The sequence below is a fragment of the Schistocerca nitens genome, chromosome 2 (genome assembly GCF_023898315.1).
Source record: "Schistocerca nitens isolate TAMUIC-IGC-003100 chromosome 2, iqSchNite1.1, whole genome shotgun sequence".
Classification (NCBI taxonomy): Eukaryota; Metazoa; Arthropoda; class Insecta; order Orthoptera; family Acrididae; genus Schistocerca; species Schistocerca nitens.
In genome coordinates this window covers 904,185,727-904,205,814 of record NC_064615.1, presented here as the reverse complement: position 1 = coordinate 904,205,814, position 20,088 = coordinate 904,185,727, and the positions used below count along the sequence as shown (strand labels likewise).

The window sequence follows — 20,088 nt, the reverse complement described above, 5'->3', positions numbered from 1 at the left end:
CTATCGCAAAGAAGCAGGGTGTAATATCACTTACCCTTAAAAGTTACGTAGTTGGTTTATTCCCGGTATCAAATGGATACTGTTAAAATGTTTGCGCAACATATATAAATAATCCACGACACGTACGACAAGAATCCGTCTGTACTAGGGATGAAGTGACATTCTAAATATACAGGGCGCTATACGGACAAACACACGTCGTCCCGAGATCACGTGACCAGGCCGGCAATGTATGTTGACAATACAAAATCTGTTCTGCGCATGTGAATGCTCACTCCAGAGATATTTACTCTATGCGACAGATGAAAGACTTTACGATATAAAGCTCATAAGTTGTATCCTTGGCGTGCACTATCTTTGCTACGTGCACAGGCAGTATCTCTGGTAAACGTATTTTCGCGCCAGCGGACTTAGCTCCACATATTGTCAATGCAGCTGAACTTGTATGTGTGATAGATTATTAGAACGATGGTAACATTGACAGTTCAGTACATATTTAACAACATATTACTATGCAATAAGTGTCGTACTCATCTCGAGGGACTCTCACAGTCAAAGGGGTGCATTTTGACGACGACATGTACTCGTGTCAGATAGTCTTATATTCTGACAGAATGTAAGTAATGTACATTTCTCACCAATTTTTATAAGTGCGCTACTATCTTAATGAAATGTTTGCTTAATTATGTATATACACCCTGTGCTTCACTTTTGTATTTTTTGTGTTTAGGTAACTTTTGCAGTGTTACTTGAAAATGGTCATAAGGCCGAAATTGCAATCATAATAATAAATATTTTATACAGCCAATGGCGACTATGATGTCTTTTAAGAAATAATGTACGTGTTACCGTGTGGCGTGGCCTATTAGATGGTATACGTGTACATGCAAAGTGGAAGACTTGCCCCTTGTGGTCTATCGTTTCTCAGTGTCGTCGCTGGACATCCATCGTATATCAGTTGGGATATCGAATGGGAATATTTTACGAATGAAATACAAAGAAAGAAAAGAAAGAAATTACGGCAACAGTAATAAATTAAAAACTTAATAGCAATTCGTTCATAGTTCACAATAAAAACAGAAAACAGCTGATCTGCTGCCTCCGTCAACATAATATGCTTTTACCTGCTCGTAGCCCTGTAAAACGGACAAATTAACACGAAAAACAGAATTCTTAAACACCAGTTTTCACCGTTTAGCACTGACTATTCGCATTGCTCAAGTAGTAATACCATCACCGATAACAACATAATTATTGAGCATAGTTTCAAAAAATCAATGTCAGTAGGAGAATAATGGTGTTTTCAACCACTTATCACTTTTCGAGAAAAGCAGAGAACGGAGGACGGACTAAGTTTTGTCTTATGTGCTTATACAATTCAATATTTTGATTCTATGCATTTTGAAACTGAAGTAGTCAAAATTTTTGAGTCTTTGTTCGATTTCAAAGTTTTTTTACAGGAAATAATAGGAATAAAATGCCCAAAATTGGTTATTTGACAAACCGGTTATTTTGAGCAGGTTTAACAGTCAGGTTAAACTGGCGTGGCAAAAATCGATATAACCAAAAACTGGTTGTTTCAGCGATAACCACCATCCGTACCGAGCGGTGGTCAGTGTCCTGCCTCGTCAGTGTTGTGTCCCCCGACACTGCTTCCCGACAATCTGTTTCATTTATCAAATTGTTCAAATGGCTCTGAGCACTATGGGACTCAACATCTGAGGTCATCAATCCCCTAGAACTTGTTGTTGTTGTGGTGGTCTTCAATCCTGAGACTGGTTTGATGCAGCTCTCCATGCTACTCTATCCTGTGCAAGCTTCTTCATCTCCCAGTACCTACTGAAGCCTACATCCTTTTGAATCTGCTTAGTGTATTCATCTCTTGGTCTCCCTCTACGATTTTTATCCTCCGCGCTGCCCCCAATGCTAAATTTGTGATCCCTTGATGCCTCAGAACATGTCCTACCAACCGGTCCTTTCTTCTTGTCAAGTTGTGCCACAAACTCCTCTTCTCCCCAATTCAATTCAATACCTCCTCATTAGTTATGTGATCTACCCATCTAATCTTCAACATTCTTCTGTAGCACCACATTTCGAAAGCTTTTCTATTCTCTTCTAGTCCAAACTATTTATCGCCCATGTTTCACTTCCATACATAGCTACAGTGTGTTAACTGTACGAGGTGCGTTCAAGTTCTAAGGCCTCCGATTTTTTTTCTAACTAACTACTCACCCGAAATCGATGAAACTGGCGTTACTTCTCGACGTAATCGCCCTGCAGACGTACACATTTTTCACAACGCTGACGCCATGATTCCATGGCAGCGGCGAAGGCTTCTTTAGGAGTCTGTTTTGACCACTGGAAAATCGCTGAGGCAATAGCAGCACGGCTGGTGAATGTGCAGCCACGGAGAGTGTCTTTCATTGTTGGAAAAAGCCAAACGTCACTAGGAGCCAGGTCAGGTGAGTAGGGAGCATGAGGAATCACTTCAAAGTTGTTATCACGAAGAAACTGTTGCGTAACGTTAGCTCGATGTGGTGGTGCGTTGTCTTGGTGAAACGGAACACGCGCAGCCCTTCCCGGACGTTTTTGTTGCAGTGCAGAAAGGAATTTGTTCTTCAAAACATTTTCGTAGGATGCACCTGTTACCGCAGTGCCCTTTGGAATGCAATGGGTAAGGATTACGCCCTCGCTGTCCCAGAACATGGACACCATCATTTTTTCAGCACTGGCGGTTACCCGAAATTTTTTTGGTGGCAGTGAATCTGTGTGCTTCCATTGAGCTGACTTGCGCTTTGTTTCTGGATTGAAAAATGGCATCCACGTCTCATCCATTGTCACAACCGACGAAAAGAAAGTCCCATTCATGCTGTCGTTGCGCGTCAACATTGCTTGGCAACATGCCACACGGGCAGCCATGTGGTCGTCCGTCAGCATTCGTGGCACCCACCTGGATGACACTTTTCGCATTTTCAGGTCGTCATGCAGGATTGTGTGCACAGAACCCACAGAAATGCCAACTCTGGAGGCGATCTGTTCAACAGTCATTCGGCGATCGCCCAAAACAATTCTCTCCACTTTCTCGATCATGTCATCAGACCAGCTTGTGCGAGCCCAAGGTTGTTTCGGTTTGTTTTCACACGATGTTCTGCCTTCATTAAACTGTCACACCCACGAACACACTTTCGACACATCCATAAATCCATCATCACATGTCTCGTTCAACTGTCGATGAATTTCAGTTGGTTTCACACCACGCAAATTCAGAAAACGAATGATTGCACGCTGTTCAAGTAAGGAAAACGTCGCCATTTTAAGTATTTAAAACAGTTCTCATTCTCGCCGCTGGCGGTAAAATTCCATCTGCTGTACAGTGCTGCCATCTCTGGGACATATTGACAATGAACGCGGCCTCATTTTAAAACAATGCGCATGTTTCTATCTCTTTCCAGTCAGGAGAAAAAAAATCGGAGGCCTTAGAACTTGAATGCACCTCGTAAGATGGGTGAGTTGTGAGGGGAGTGCGGGGAGAGGAGGAAGCAAGCATTGGCTGGCGAGGGGTGAGGAGATGTTGGGGGGGGGGGGGGGGGAGGCTTGGCACGCATACCAGTTGCAGTGCTGGCACTACAAATTGCGCGTCATGCTTACACGAAAGCAGACGAAAGGCTTGGAAGTAAAACACGCTTTAAATGTTGTTCGTAAACGAAACTGAAATCGTCATGTACATTAAAATATATATATATATATATATATATATATATATATATATATATATATATATATATATATATGTATATGTATATATATATGTATATATATATATATATATATATATAAATGAAAGTACGTATGTTTGTCTACTATGCGCTCACAAACTATTCATCCGATTGCAATGAAAATTTGGTGAGTTGTTCTCCGTAGACCTACCGGTAGGGGTTGTTGGCGACTCCCGAGATGGGCCAGCAACTACCTCTTCACTCATTTTGATAATGTTTAGCACAACTGCACAATAAAAACACGCAGAACAGTACAGCGCAAAACAATAACGAAGTAGACGACAATGGCTACCTTGTACAACACAGTCAGCTACGTAATGTTGGCAGCAGTCGAAACTGCGTGCCTACCGAAGCCTCCCGACGTTTACCGACTTCTACCGATTCAGGATTGGGAGAGGTCTGCCATCTAAAAGTTTTCACACTGTGCACTCCATAGAAATACTTTCAGAAACGATTTCCTGACACTTAAATCTATACTCGATGTTAACAAATTTCTCTTCTTCAGAAATGCTTTCCTTGCCATTACCAGTCTACATTTTATATCCTCTCTACTTCGACCATCATCAGTTATTTTTCTCCCCAAATAGCAAAACTCCTTTACTACTTTAAGTGTCTCATTTCCTAATCTTAATTCCCTCAGCATCACCCTACTTAATTCGACTACATTCCATTATCCTCATTTAGTTTTTGTTGATGTTCATCTTATATCCTCCTTTCAAGACACTGTCCATTCTGTTCAACTGCTCTTCCAAGTCCATTTCTGTCACTGACAGAATTACAATGTCATCGGCGAACCTAGAACTTAGAACTACTTAAACCCAACTAACCTAAGGACTTCACACACAGCCGCGCGCGAGGCAGGATTCGAACCTGCGACCGTAGCGGTCGCGCGGGTCCAGTCTGAAGCGCCTAGAACCGCTCGGCCACAGTGGCCGGCGTTCCATTTATCAGTGTCGTCAATATCCACATTAGCTGCGTACTTCGCGCAGATATCGATCGTCCAGTATGCGTGTCCTAGGTCACTCGAGCCGCTAGCGTCCACTCACAAGCCATTTGGGTTCTGCTGTAAAGCCCAGTGCTCTAACTGTCGATGGAGCGCGTGTCGCACTTCCTTTTAGCAGGCGGCCATTAGCGTAGCGGCTTCCTTTCAGAGAGGCCTGCTGCTTAAGCCCCTCTGCAGCGTACAGCATTCCTCTCAGCAGCCGCTTGCCTCAGCTGGCACTCGCCGCACTTCTCAATAGTAGGGCCACTGCCGTACTACCCTTCTCAGCCTTTGTCTCCCTATAACGTCGAGCTCTACAGGTTTTTCTGTTACGGTGCAGTCAACCCTTTGTTCACACTTCTCTGTCACTAACGCCAGCCGACAGGGGAAGAAGTATTTCTCTGAGATTAACATTCTTTGAGTGCATGGAAGTGTGATTATGAGGCAGCATGTGACAAGAAGGTTGTGCCGCACTTCCAGAACGTCAGTGATGTTTAAGAGACAGCGAAGTCCGTTTTTAATTATTTTGAGTAAAACGAAATACATTTAAGTGACATTAATTAAGTTCTCCACCGATGCTTGGCGGAACCTGACAACCACGTCAAAAAAGACACCTTGAAGATGGGCTTAATTTATGCGATTGCGACTGTAAACTGTACCAGGTATACTGCATTTTCCTACACTCATGCTCATAAATTAAGGATAACTGCAGAATGTGGTGCCACACAACGTGGCACTACACAAAACTGGCGCTAATAGCATAGGCACATAGGGAACACACACGTTCACAGATCTATAAGTCCACGGTATTGGTGATAAGTTGAGAAGACCGTCCCTAAGCACACGTGCTACAAAACGTCACTGTTTCCTGTGCATGTACCCCGACATCAGTATGGAATATGACCGCCATACGCACGGGTAGTGATTAGCACCCTGGACTCACATTCGGGAGGATGACGGTTCAAACCTGTGTCCGGTCATCCTGATTTAGGTTTTCCGTGATTTCGCTAAATCGCTTCAAGCAGATACCTTTGAAAGGGCACGGCAGATTTCCTTCCCCATTCTTCCTTAACCCGAGCTTGTGCTCCGTCTCTAATGACGGCGGGATGTTAAACACTAATCACCACCATCAAACTGCATGTGCCGGCCGCGGTTCTAGGCGGTTGAGTCCGCAGGTTCGAATCCTACCCCGGGCATGGATGTATGTGATGTCCATAGGTTGGTTAGGTTTAAGTAGTTCTAAGTCTAGGGGACTGATGATCTGCTGAGAGCCATTTGAACCATTTTTTGAAACTGCATGTGGGGAGTGGACCCCAAGGATGGATGCATAGTTGTGTTGAATTATGATGAGACCACCCAGGGAACGTCCTCTGACCTGGACGACGATTGTGACAGGGCGTTTGCTTTCAGGCGTTCCGCGCCATGACCGTCTGTCCGATGGAGTATAAAACGCGATTCATCAGAAAAGACTACCTGTCGCCACTCAGTGGACGTCCATTTGGTGTACTGACGTAGCGGTCGCGCGGTTCCAGACTGTAGCGCCTAGAACCGCTCGGCCACCACGGCCAGCACTTTGTTTAACTAACGGAATAGAGCCCGTACCGAGAGAATGAAAGTAAAGTGGGCAAATAGGAAAACTAAAACAAAACTCTGAAAATGCCCGTTGTACAGCTGGGCTTAAACGTGAACAACAATAATGATCCTGTTGTATAAATTTGTCACCGTGGGCAATATTGGTATTTATTTTTTTCTGAACTTAGTAGCTTCTAATACGCCATCTTTATTCCCTTTAATGTATAGAAAGTGTATGTGATGTAAACACGACAAGGGAAGTAGCCTGTGAGCACTGGAGGTATTTACATTTTTATTTCCGTTGATCTTCGCAATCACAGATCCTCACAAAACGTAGAGCCTTGTAGTAAAGTAGTGTTTTGTTTTTGGCTTCTGCCACAAGACAGTGCCACATGTTACCCAGCTTCTGACGGAGGTTTAAACCTATGCAACCCTTAGTGGGAACAGAGTTAGTAACTGGTAATAGTAAAACCAGCAGTTGCAGTTGACCTCCTCATATCCACTCCGGTTAAGTATTTCCAGCTTAACTCGTACGGAGCTGGAGCACCGCGGGAGTCAGGATTTCACTCGACCAGCTACGCTGCAGAGAGGCAGGCGTCTCCGAACCACCGAAGCGTTTGCAGCCAGTGCAGCCTCGCGACCTCCCACTGGCGCAAGGTATTTGCGGAGGAGCGGCGTGGGCGGCAGCCGTGACGTCATCAAAGAACACCGCCGCCATGGCGAGACACCGGCCAGACAAGAAGAGGGAGAAGGAAAGCGCCGGTGTTGGCTGGAGCGGCTGGGAGGGGGGTGGGGTGGGAGGACGTGTGAGGGCTCTGTGTATTCGCCTCGCCATCTGCTGAATACCACTGCTGAATAGCGCTGTGAAGGTGCTATCGTACATAGCGGGCATGGGTGGTAGTGGTGATTGTGACGACGACGATGATGATAATGATGTATATTACAGACATTCTGATCAGGGCAGATGTATCATTTGAAGAAGTGCTTCAGAGCTAAGATGTCATTTAAATTTTTATTTTCAGTTGATAACCGGTTTCAACTGTACTTTGCTGTCATCTTCGGACATCTTCTTTTTCTTCAAAATTATGCTATATTTTTTGATACAAATGATGATGGTGACTTCAGTATTTTCCAGTCCTAGCTTTCCACCACCCTTTTCGTAGCTGCATATGACAAATTTATCTTGATGTCGTCTTTTAGCTGGTATTATCTTCTTCCTTTGGCTCTCTTCCCATTCACCATTCCTCCTACTGAATAATATATTTTGTAGTCTCTTCTCATCCTTTGTCTTAGCCAATTTCTCTTTCTGCTCTTGTTTCCAGTATTCCTGTGTGAATGTGTGTGAAATCTTATGCGTCTTAACTGCTAAGGTCACCAGTCCCTAAGCTTACACACTACTTAACCTAAATTATCCTAAGGACAAACACACACACACCCAAGCCCGGGGGAGGACTCGAACCTCCGCCGCGACCAGCCGCGCAGTCCACGACTGCAGCGCCTCAGACCGCTCAGCTAATCCCGCGCGGCCCAGTATTCCTCTTTTCTCATTTACACTGCATAACGTAAGCTCATTTATTTATTTTACCTGTCCTCTTTACACTTCCATTCTTCTCCACATCCACAAATCAAAAGCTTCTAAGTAATTCTCGTTTCTTCGTCGTCATGTCCATGTGTTGGCACCACATAGCGCAACACTCCCTACCAAGCACTTCACTAATCGTATCCTTAACTTTTATTTAATAAACCTAAGAAAATGCTCTTCCTTCTTTTAAACATCTCCACAATAGGTATCCATTATAGATACTTTGAATTAATATGCAACGGTACTTCGAAGATAGCAGAACTCTTTTATTTCGTCTACTAAAAGGTCCCGAATTGTGAGCCAGCCGCTGTGACCGAGAGGTTCTAGGCGCTTCAGTCTGGAACCGCGCGACTGCTACGGTCGCAGGTTCGAATCCTGCCTCGGGCATGGATGTGTGTGATGTCCTTAGGTTAGTTAGGTTTAAGTAGTCCTAAGTTCTAGGGTACTGATGATCTCAGATGTTAAGTCCCATAGTGCTCAGAGCCATCTGAACCATTTTGTGATGTTACTTTAATCTCATTTCTGTTACTCCGCGCACCGAGCGAGGTGGCGCAGTGGTTAGACACTGGACTCGCATTCGGGAGGACGACGGTTCAATCCCGCGTCCGGCCATCCTGATTTAGGTTTTCCGTGATTTCCCTAAATCGCTCCAGGCAAATGCCGGGATGGTTCCTTTCAAAGGACACGGCCGAATTCCTTCCCCGTCCTTCCCTAACCCGATGAGATCGATGACCTCGCTGTCTGGTCTCCTTCCCGAAAACAACCCAACCCAACCCAACCCTGTTACTCCGCATTACTTTCGTTTTTGTTAGTTCTGTTCTCTGTCCATCAGTGCGGATTATACTGTTCATTCCATTCAACAGGCCCTCTTGGAGTTGTCGGTAAAATACGCTATCAAGTTTTGCATGTGACTGTCAGTATTGGGCCAAGTGTCATTTCTGACGTGCGCGCTTAGAACTTCCCTGTACAGAATTCGAGTGAAATGGCTTTGGCGTCTCAGTAAATTAATAAGCACGTTCGTTTGAAGTTCAAAATGGTTCAAATGGCTCTGAGAACTATGGGACTAAACATCTATGGTCATCAGTCCCCTAGAAGTCAGAACTACTTAAACCTAACTAACCTAAGGACATCACACAACACCCAGCCATCACGAGGGAGAGAAAATCCCTGACCCCGCCGGGAATCGAACCCGGGAACCCGAGCGTGGGAAGCGAGAACGCTACCGCACGACCACTAGATGCGGGCTCGTTTGAAGTCAGAACCGGCATCGCCTTGGTTGTGGCTGAAGTAGCGATGCTCCACGCACTCCCGAAAAATAACAGAATATGTTGCATTGCTTTGGGAATGGTGCTAGTAACTGCAGCGTTGTATCTGCAGATAGTAGTGTGTCAGATCCAGTTCGCAGAAAATCAGGACTCCGGCAATGGCGGTTCTACGACGACTGGACATGGACCTAAAGGTCCTGACAGAAAAAAGGTAATTTTCAATTAAAAAGAAACGTAAATTGTCAATCGATAGGTAACTATTTCTTTATAATGTCTCATGAAGAATGTTGATAAACTGGTGAAATCACACAGGCAAAATACAAGCTCTCTTACAGGCAAAATAGGCTCTTCTCGCAGTTTCTAGTTTTGAGACGTTATTATCGTAAAGAAAAGTCATAAAACTACGTTGTTCTTTCCATGTACCGCACTGCTTATTTGAAAGCTTGTTGGCCCAAAATAATTTATTGTGTTTACGACTAGGTGAGTATGAATGTTGCGTGTCTTTTAGCTACTTACTGAAGAAGATCGGCCTCAGCGCCGTCAGCTCTATTACTTTTCTTGGGATGTGGTTCGTCTAATGCAACTAAATGAATTACTGTTTCGATTGTGTCATACGCATTTGGCTTCGTTTTACTTAAGAAGCATCGTCATTGGTGTGTAATACATGTTTGGTTTTTATATATATAGTATTTGTAATATATAATAATTACAGATTTGTTACTACAGGGTGTTTCAAAAATGACCGGTATATTTGAAACGGCAATAAAAACTAAACGAGCAGCGATAGAAATACACCGTTTGTTGCAATATGCTTGGGACAACAGTACATTTTCAGGCGAACAAACTTTCGAAATTACAGTAGTTACAATTTTCAACAACAGATGGTGCTGCAAGTGATGTGAAAGATATAGAAGACAACGCAGTCTGTGGGTGCGCCATTCTGTACGTCGTCTTTCTGCTGTAAGCGTGTGCTGTTCACAACGTGCAAGTGTGCTGTAGACAATATGGTTTATTCCTTAGAACAGAGGATTTTTCTGGTGTTGGAATTCCACCGCCTAGAACACAGTGTTGTTGCAACAAGACGAAGTTTTCAACGGAGGTTTAATGTAACCAAAGGACCGAAAAGCGATACAATAAAGGATCTGTTTGAAAAATTTCAACGGACTGGGAACGTGACGGATGAACGTGCTGGAAAGGTAGGGCGACCGCGTACGGCAACCACAGAAGGCAACGCGCAGCTAGTGCAGCAGGTGATCCAACAGCGGCCTCGGGTTTCCGTTCGCCGTGTTGCAGCTGCGGTCCAAATGACGCCAACGTCCACGTATCGTCTCATGCGCCAGAGTTTACACCTCTATCCACACAAAATTCAAACGCGGCAACCCCTCAGCGCCGCTACCATTGCTGCACGAGAGACATTCGCTAACGATATAGTGCACAGGATTGATGACGGCGATATGCATGTGGGCAGCATTTGGTTTACTGACGAAGCTTATTTTTACCTGGACGGCTTCGTCAATAAACAGAACTGGCGCATATGGGGAACCGAAAAGCCCCATGTTGCAGTCCCATCGTCCCTGCATCCTCAAAAAGTACTGGTCTGGGCCGCCATGTCTTCCAAAGGAATCATTGGCCCATTTTTCAGATCCGAAACGATTACTGCATCACGTTATCTGGACATTCTTCGTGAATTTGTGGCGGTACAAACTGCCTTAGACGACACTGCGAACACCTCGTGGTTTATGCAAGATGGTGCCCGGCCACATCGCACGGCCGACGTCTTTAATTTCCTGAATGAATATTTCGATGATCGTGTGATTGCTTTGGGCTATCCGAAACATACAGGAGGCGGCGTGGATTGGCCTCCCTATTCGCCAGACATGAACCCCTGTGACTTCTTTCTGTGGGGACACTTGAAAGACCAGGTGTACCGCCAGAATCCAGAAACAATTGAACATCTGAAGCAGTACATCTCATCTGCATGTGAAGCTATTCCGCCAGACACGTTGTCAAAGGTTTCGGGTAATTTCATTCAGAGACTACGCCATATTATTGCTACGCATGGTGGATATGTGGAAAATATCGTACTATAGAGTTTCCCAGACCGCAGCGCCATCTGTTGTTGAAAATTGTAACTACTGTAATTTCGAAAGTTTTTGTGCCTGAAAATGTACTGTTGTCCCAAGCATATTGCAACAAACGGTGTATTTCTATCGCTGCTCGTTTAGTTTTTATTGCCGTTTCAAATATACCGGTCATTTTTGAAACACCCTGTACATTAAAGTTTTTAGTTATTCTTTTGTTGTTGGGTGGGAAACATCTGTTTCGTAGCACAAGTTTCGTGAGGTTAAATTACTATTTTTTTCTATTTAGGATTTCAAAAAAATGGTTCAAATGGCTTTGAGCACTATGGGACTCAACTGCTGTGGTCATTAGTCCCCTAGAACTTAGAACTACTTAGACCTAACTAACCTAAGGACATCACACACATCCATGCCCAGGGCAGGATTCGAACCTGCGACCATAGCAGCCGCACGGTTCCTGACTGCGCGCCTAGAACCGCGAGACCACCGCGGCCGGCTATTTAGGATTTGTTGTTTTGTTTGTGCATATGTGACGGCCTGGAGATGTACTTAGATCGTTTGCGTACCCAGGATTTCCGATTTTCGGTGCTTTACGAAGACGGTTCGACATAGCACGTCACTTCCGATGTTCAGTGTGTGTTGGTTTTCTTTATGTATGTAATGGTGCCATCTGTCGCTCTGTATTCTTCGGTCGTCTATTGTTTGTGTTGTGTTGTGTTGTGTGTGTATGTAGTTGAGTATTGTTTTGTGTGTGTGTTTTTTTAATTTTTAATTTAGCCTGGGTATGTTCTACATCTCTGTTATTGTAATAGTGGTTAACATGACCAATTAGTTGTTCCTTATACTGATTTGGTCATTTTATTACTTTCTTGTTCATTGTAAGATCTCTTTGTGTATGAAATTTTCCTGCAATGTTAGGAATTTTTTGTTCTAATTGCTTTTGCAGCAGCAGTACTTGTCGTGGCTACACAACGCGCAGTGATCGAAATCGGTGCCTCTTGTCAAATTTATGGAAACATAATGGATTAAAGAAATGACAAGAGATATGAGGTCCGTTTCGTTTATCATTCTAATTTATAACATGGCAAGGAAGTTCAGGAATACTTCTATATATATATATATATATATATATATATATATATATATATATATATATATATATATATATATATATATATGACTCATAAGCGTGTCTACAAAAAATACCCTAAATTTAAAAAAAGCAGCGCAATAAAGGGTTCAATATGAAGAAACACGCACAGTAAAGACTTGTATGCTTTGCGTTTCTTAAGAAAAATATTGAAACTTTAATAGTAAGACAGTTCGATGTTTAAGGTTGTTAGACTGTGGCTGCTTCCCCGCTTCGGTAGGCGAACAGTACCGCCTCGGTAACTCAGCGTCTCTCTATATGGGTCGCCTCAGCGCATGCCCGAGCTGTACGCTTCGTAAACGCTCAGCAGTGTGGCTTTCATTATTGTATGTACCCCTAAGCCACAGTGTTTCACCATCTCTCCCATCCCCCCTCCATTCCGCTTCTTTATATATATATATATATATATATATATATATATATATATATATATATATATATATATATATATATATATATATATAATAAAAAGGGAAAACTGAGTGGAGTTTGTCATGGATGGAATCTGAAAGACGTCGATATCCGCACAGAACCACTGACGAAGAACGACAAAGAAGCAGACCGAAAGAAAGAAGACAAAAGCATGTGGTCAGCGGATCTGACTCCCATGCGGACGATCTGGGTTCAATTCCCGGTACTGCCACGGTCTTTTTTTTTCCCTTGGCTCACTCAGCCTCTTAATGCCAGCTGAGGAGCTACTTGGATGAATAGAATCGGCTCCCACGTCTCGAAAGTCGACAACGCCCGGCGGAGCGGTATGCTGACACAACGCCTCTTCATACAGCATCCGTATTAGGCCACAAGGCACAGGATGACACGGCAGTCGGTGGATATTGCCCTGTATTCAGGGCCTGACTGGTAAGTTTAGTTTTTTAATGTAGTGGCTCATGGTGTGGGTTCCTGTAGTCATGTCCTAGTTCATGAACCACGGGCAACGTATGAGTGGCCAAGTAAGTGGTCCCGACAGTCGGGATACCAGTTACTTTGGAATAAGGCTAGGCATCTCGGACATATTCTCGTGGTCACCTTTGTGCTCATACGGCAAAGACTACCAAATCCACCGGTTAGTCCCTCAACCGTTAGGGGAAAAACTCAATGGGACTCGGGGCAAGTAAGGCTAGCAACCTGCTTCCCTGGTACTTTAAATATGATGCTGGCAACAATCAGAGCAAAATGCCTCGGAGCTTTGGAGGTGACGGAGTCCCACCTCTAACTGACAGACCAGGGACTCCTAAGATACGACTTGGCAAACAAATGGTAATGAGATGGGGAGCTATTAATATCAATAGGGGCTACTCTGGGAAGAAGGTAGAGCTGGCAGAGGCTGCAAGTAAGTTGGGGCTGGACGTTTTAGCTGTTAGTGACATTCGGGTAAGGGGTGAGAAAGAAGAGGAAGTGGGAGAATACAAGGTCTACCTGTCAGGAGTCAAAGGAGGACTAGCACAATGGGGTGTAGGGCTTTACATCAGGAAAGAAATGGAACCCAGCGTAGTTAAAATAAGGCATGGGAGAAGCAAGGTTACCCAAGAGACTCATGGGTTCAGCAGTAGAGGGTAGGAGGAGTCGGGGCAGACCAAGGGGAAGGTACCTGGATTCGGTTAAGAATGATTTTGAAGTAACAGGTTTAACATCAGAAGAGGCACCAATGTTAGCACTGAATAGGGGATCATGGAGGAATTTTATAAGGGGGCTATGCTCCAGACTGAACGCTGAAAGGCATAATCAGTCTTAAATGATGATGATGATGATGATGATGATGATGATGATGTAGTTACTTAATATGTCTGTCATTCAAATTGTTTTTCTAAATACGTGTGTCTTGCATTCTATAAATTACCAGTCGTATTTCCACTGATTGGATGAACAGAGAGTGTCTACGGGCGCTGTGTACACACCTTAAACTCACCTGGTTCCTGCATTTTACTTCGCATTACGAACGAAAGTACGAAACGAACAAGTGAGAGGGCACGAGGTGCGGACGCCGCCATGGAGTGGAAGTACAGTATCTCAAGATTTTAAACATGGCTGAAACAGCAACTGTTGAAACTCTTCACGGTAAATGATGACAGCCAAAACAGTTGCAGGATAAAGATTTATTAAAATTCTTGGCCACGGTTTCGGTATATCTAAATATACCTTCATCAGAAGTAAAATACACTAAAATTACATCTTGCAATGGAGATTCATAAAACAATTGTGCCAAAAGCGTCGTCAGTAGTTAAAAAATGGACATGACGTTTTAACTACTGACGACGCCTTTGGCACAATTGTTTTATGAATCTCCATCGTAAGATGTAATTTTAGTTTATTTTACTTCTGATGAGGGTGTATTTAGATATACCGTAACCGTGGTCAAGAATTTTAATAAATCTTTATCCTGCAACTGTTTTGGCTGTCATCATTTACCGTGAAGGAAGTACAGTAGTAATTGGAGCGCCAAGTGAAGTGGCGGAATGGAGAGAGAGGAGGGAGGGATGGTGAAACACTGTGGCTTAGGGGTAAATACAATAATGGAAGCCACGCTGCTGAGCGTTTACGAAACGTACAGTTTGGGAATGCGCCGAGGCGTCTCTTCAGTTGATCGGCTGATCGTGTTACGATGCCCCAAAAATTAGAGAGACCCCGCAAAAATCGGGACACCTGGTAACGCTAGCAGGTAAAACGAAGGAAGCCGTGAGGCGCAGCGGCGAAGGGTAACGGGTGTGGACCCTTTGTGGGCCAACAGCAGAGTCCGCGAAAAGCAAGGTCGCGACAAAGCGCGGTCTGCACACACAACAGGACGCGGACGTGCCACCATTGTGCCGACTGGGTGATTTATGACGCGCGGCATTCTGCGAGGCGCGCCAGGATGGGGGTAGGGCAAGGGCTGTGAAGGGCCGGGAAGGGTGCGGAAGGGAAGGGAAAGGGTCAGGGGGAGGAGTGGAGGGCCGCGTCATCACGGCGGCACGGTGCGAATAACGAAGCGAGGCGGCACCCGCCTCACCGCCACAGCAAACCGCCCCTGTCCGGGGGGCAGACCACAGCCACGAAGGGCAGGGGGCAGGCCAGCTGTCTGTCTCCGGCAGTGCAAACACTGCCGCTTCCCGACGCTGTTACTTTTCAGATAGAGAGTAAGGGAATTCGGGTCTGCCTATTATGCAAACAACTATTCTTTCTAATGGCCAAACGTGTTCCAGCACATCTACGCCATCGTAGTATCCTACGCTTTTAATTTGCCGGAATGTACTGGAAATGCTTGCAAACCCTCGTGGCGTATTTATTTCATTGGTCTCTTAAGTGGTCATTATGTAGAGAAATTCCTTTCTGTTGCCGTGCATCACAATTATATTTGTGACCTGTTGTCTTCATCCATCATTAACGTTCTTATTAGGCTGTCATGTAATTAAGCTGATGGAGAGAGACAACTTCTTGTCATTACTTTCATCATATTCCGTTTACTGTGTGTATTCCGTTTCCTGTGTGTGTGCTACTCTCTGACTTTGCTGCTCCAGAGATCTCCCATACATCATCCGACACTTCATTAACAGGTGGCCTGTAAATGCGATCTTGGGTTGGAGCACCACCACCTAGATGGGAAGGCCGTACAATTGCGAGAACTGCAAGTTGTGACGTCAACAAGAAGCGGCGAAAGTCAACAGATATTTTGTGTTGAATCGGTTGTGTACTGGGTATATATTATGTGTTACAGGTATTAAGTTTTGTTTTTGTGAGTTTAATACTATACAGGGTCGTCCATTTATAGTGACTGGGCCAAATATCTCACGAAAAAAGCATCAAACGAAAAAACTACAAAGAACGAAACTCGTCTAGCTTGAAGGGGGAAACCAGATGGCGCTATGGTTGGCTCGCTAGATGGAGCTGCCATAGGTCAAACGGATATCAACTGCGTTTTTTAAAATAGGAACCCCCATTTTTTATTACATATTCGTATAGTACGTAAAGAAATATGAATGTTTTAGTTGGACCAATTTTTTCGCTTTGTGATAGATGGCGCTGTAATAGTCACAAACATATGGCTCACAATTTTAGACGAACAGTTGGTAACAGGGAGGTTTTTTAAACTAAAATACAGAACGTACATACGTTTGAGCATTTGAGTTCGGGTGTTCCAATGTGATACATGTACCTTTACGTGCGTTACAGCGTGATTACCTGTAAATACCACATTAATGCAATAAATGCTCAAAATGATGTCCGTCAACTTCTTTATAATAATAATCAACGTATAATATACGTTTATTCAGTTTCGTCTTCATTATTGCTATGAAGTGCTGCGTACTGAAAGGTAACAGAAACTGCATAGCAGGAAACAGGGTTCATGTTTTCAAGTTTCCTAAAGATGAAATAATGAGACTAATGGCTCCATTCAGTTCTAAGGCAGGATTTCACTGTTATCAATTATTCAGTGGTAATGTACTAATGTATGTTTTAAATTATGGTATACTGTTCGGATGACGTGACTTTAATGTATTATTACTGTACTTCACTGCTCCTTTTTCAGATGCGTCATACACATTTCAAAGCTAATAACACTACCTAGGAAGTATCTGTCGCAGATAGATATACCATAACTGCTCCACTTTCAAAACCACGGTTTGTTTCAAATGCCGTGCCATGCGTTTTTCCGGTCTGTCCAGCGCACCTGTCTTCAGCTGCAGGACTATCCAGAGAGAGACCGGAAGAAAAAATGAGGACGTTGGGGGCAGCAGCATCGCGGGAAACCATCAAGATTAGTGTAGCGAGCCGTAATGAATATTCTAATAACAGCCTTCAGTAACTGCATCTTTACATAAAAATTGGGTGAAAATGATGAAAGAAGAGTGTACTATTTTTATATCGATGTATCTGTGTAGTTCCAATACTGAGTGTGATGTATATTGTGACACATAATTATCTGAAAGTGAAGGTCTTTTGAAAGAAGTTTCATTAAACAATGTTCTAGTCACTCAGATTTTTCGTTGTACTCTTACAGAAAATGGTATGAATACAAACGACTGTAATGCACATGCCTCACTGTTTTTGTATAAAAATCTTATTTGAAAATATGTGTCAGTTTTACTAAATGACTATTACTCAATTAAAAATGCTCCAGATGTTCCTAACAGTTCATACCCTCAAAATAATGCATTTTTTCAAAGACGTGAGCAGCTTTTTTTTTTTACAAATGTGTTATGTTGTACATGCTACGTGCCAAATGAAACGCGTTCTTCATTGTTTTCGTCTTTTTTCCACTTCACGACCTATATGTCTTTTCCCTATTAATTACTCATTCAAGTAACAACTCAGAAATTGCTAATTTTACGAGCCACACAATTCTTTTGGCGTTGTCTGCCTAACATTACGTTCGCTCATGGGTATGGCGTTACAACACTATCGTTTGGCCATGGTGGTGTTGGTTTCATCAGTTTAGCCTTGGTCGCAACTGTGGATTCTTATAGTTGTACTTGCTGTACATTTCTTGCAGTACTTTAAACTAATTTTTATTTCTTGATTGAGTTGACGCCGGTGTACAGGAAATCGGGTGCAGTGTCTTGTTCGACGTTCTGTATGATCCAACTAAGATTACCACATCTCACGGTCCAATAAGAGGAAATACAAAAGGCTTTGCCCGATAGCTACACAAGATAAAGATAACATCAGCAGGAAAGTGTGAAAGTGATGCTAGGAGTGTTGCTTGAAGATTTCTGAAACTCATGGAAGGACTAAAACCTTAAAACGAGTGAAGGGGGTAGTCACACTCCGTGACACCTCTTCCCACCTGGTTTTTACCGACGCACTGATTGCTATGTACCTGCACCCTCAGTTCTGCAGGCCCACACTATAAATTTTACATTGCATAGTGATCGTTTCCTTTCTTTATGTTTATGCTGTACGTGTTGCATACAACTCGTTTTTGTTTCTAATTCTCGTTACTAGATAACCAAGCCATAGCTGTTAGCACTGAGGTCAGACGTCGCATTGAGACGTGACGTATCTGCAATTATCCTAGATTTTTCTTTTTTTCAAAGTTTTGTCCTATAAGGGACGCTTATAAATAAGCACTCCGTCTTCAGGCCACAAGTGGCCCACGGGGACCATCCGACCGCCGTGTCATCCTCAGATAAGGATACGGATAAGAGGGGCGTGTGGTCAGCACACCGCTCTCCCGGTCGTTACGATAGTTTTCTTTGACCGGAGCCGCTACTATTCGGTCGAGGAGGTCCTCAGTTCGCATCATGAGGCTGAGTGCACCCCGAAAAATGGCAACAGCACATGGTGGCCCGGATGGTCACCCATCCAAGTGCCGACCACGCCCGACAGCGCTTAACTTCGGTGATCTGACGGGAACCGGTGTATCCACTGCGGCAAGGCCGTTGCCTCTTATAAATAAGGGCGAACTAAAATAATTTTATTTGATTTCCAAATTCTTTGTTAACGTGGTGAAGTGGTGCTGGTCTGCAGTGTGGGCGCCGGCAGGCACACTGCGTTCCCCGTCGTTTCTCTGCAAGTAGCGCCTGGAAAACACGTCGAGCCGAAGCTTGACGCTGATTGGTAGCTGGCTGCCAGTTGCCAGCAAGCCGTGCAACCTACAAATAGCATGCCACACATCCACTCCTCCTCTCCTAACATCGATCAGTGGCGTTATAGGGCAAATGAAATTCTAAGATACGTGACGATGGTCTTTGCAATGCATTGAAACATCCACTCCCAACCTGATTATTCTATATCCAGATGAACGCCGGTTATTTTAGTATTTTAGCATTTCAAGAATTTTATAAAATAACACCGCAGTGCGGCCAGACGGTTATTTTCTTAGGGAATACCCTACGTAATCAGTTAGAAGAAGTGCCTTTGTAAGTACGGAACATTTACTTGATACACGGTTGAGCTCATCCTCATGTGTCGCCTACCTGTAAACTGGACAGTTGGTAACGCTTGTGGGTAGGGGAGGGAGGGGGGGGGGTGGCGTTTCCCTTCAGATCGCTACAGCTGACCTAGAGTCAGTTTCCCATGTAGCTGTGCAGTGCAGCGTGTTGTGAATGTTGTAATTTACGTGGACTTTGTTCATGTGCGTTTCTTGCGTTAGTTACGTGAGTTACTCATTTCTGAATTTCGTATAGTATTGACGCATTTAGTGGAAATAAACACTCCCTGAGCCTGTCTGCGCACCGCGTCCCCACCGATTCAAAAGACGCACTGCGGAAGGATTTGCTTCCTCGCCCTTCAGAGGTACTATGACAGCCGTCTTCTGGGCAACAAACCCCCACGGCACTTTGACAAGAAGAGGTTCACAAATTCCCTAACTTCCACTTTCTCACACCTAAATACACTAAACCTCTATCTACTGGGTCATCTGCAAGTTCTTCTCTGTCAAACGGCAGTACAAGTAACAGAGACCTTGTTTTGTGGAAGGCTGTAATATCGTAAGCGGTATTCTAGGAGCTTACTTCATGTGGGATCAGTGCGATGGTGGGTGGATGGATGTGCTGTACCGGATGGTTGCAATTAAACTGAAGGTGTTGTGGGTGCTGCAGTGTGGGCTGCAACATCGCAGGGTGCTGGAACATTGTAGGTATTAATCACCGCACTCACGGAGTACGCTGAAAAAAATAATAGTTCCACTTTCTACCACGAGGTGAAAATGTGGCGCTATAAACAGTCAGAATGTGGTGTGGGTGCAGGAAAAGGAGAGGGACGATC

The 20,088-nt window shown here is 44.1% G+C and overlaps 1 protein-coding gene and 1 pseudogene across 1 annotated transcript in view; one reads left to right on the top strand and one right to left on the bottom strand.

The window, feature by feature from the left end:
* LOC126237215 (division abnormally delayed protein-like) overlaps positions 1-20,088 on the top strand; it is a 631,733-nt gene that overhangs the window by 264,251 nt on the left and 347,394 nt on the right. The window lies entirely within an intron of this gene.
* On the bottom strand, positions 18,649-18,766 carry LOC126238301 (5S ribosomal RNA; annotated as a pseudogene).